The sequence below is a fragment of the Piliocolobus tephrosceles genome, unplaced genomic scaffold (genome assembly GCF_002776525.5).
Source record: "Piliocolobus tephrosceles isolate RC106 unplaced genomic scaffold, ASM277652v3 unscaffolded_37396, whole genome shotgun sequence".
In the NCBI taxonomy this organism is placed as follows: Eukaryota; Metazoa; Chordata; class Mammalia; order Primates; family Cercopithecidae; genus Piliocolobus; species Piliocolobus tephrosceles.
The window spans coordinates 6,281-6,868 of NW_022321416.1; positions in this window are offsets into that span (position 1 = coordinate 6,281).

Here is a 588-nt window from a genome sequence, read left to right on the forward strand (position 1 = left end):
AGTCCAAGTGAGCTCATTGTTCAGTTCCCACCTATGAGTGAGAACATGCGGTGTTTGGTTTTCTCTTCTTGTGATAGTTTGCTAAGAATGATGGTTTCCAGCTGCATCCATGTCCCTACAAAGGACGCAAACTCATCCTTTTTTATGGCTGCATAGTATTCCATGGTGTATATGTGCCACATTTTCTTAATCCAGTCTGTCACTGATGGACATTTGGGTTGATTCCAAGTCTTTGCTATTGTGAATAGTGCCGCAATAAACATACGTGTGCATGTGTCTTTGTAGTAGCATAATTTATAATCCTTTGGGTATATACCCAGTAGTGGGATGGCTGGGTCATATGGTACATCTAGTTCTAGATCCTTGAGGAATCGCCATACTATTTTCCATAATGGTTGAACTAGTTTACAATCCCACCAACAGTGTAAAAGTGTTCCTATTTCTCCACATCCTCTCCAACACCTATTGTTTCCTGATTTTTTAATGATTGCCATTCTAACTGGTGTGAGATGGTATCTCATTGTGGTTTTGATTTGCATTTCTCTGATGGCCAGTGATGATGAGCATTTTTTCATGTGTCTGTTGGCT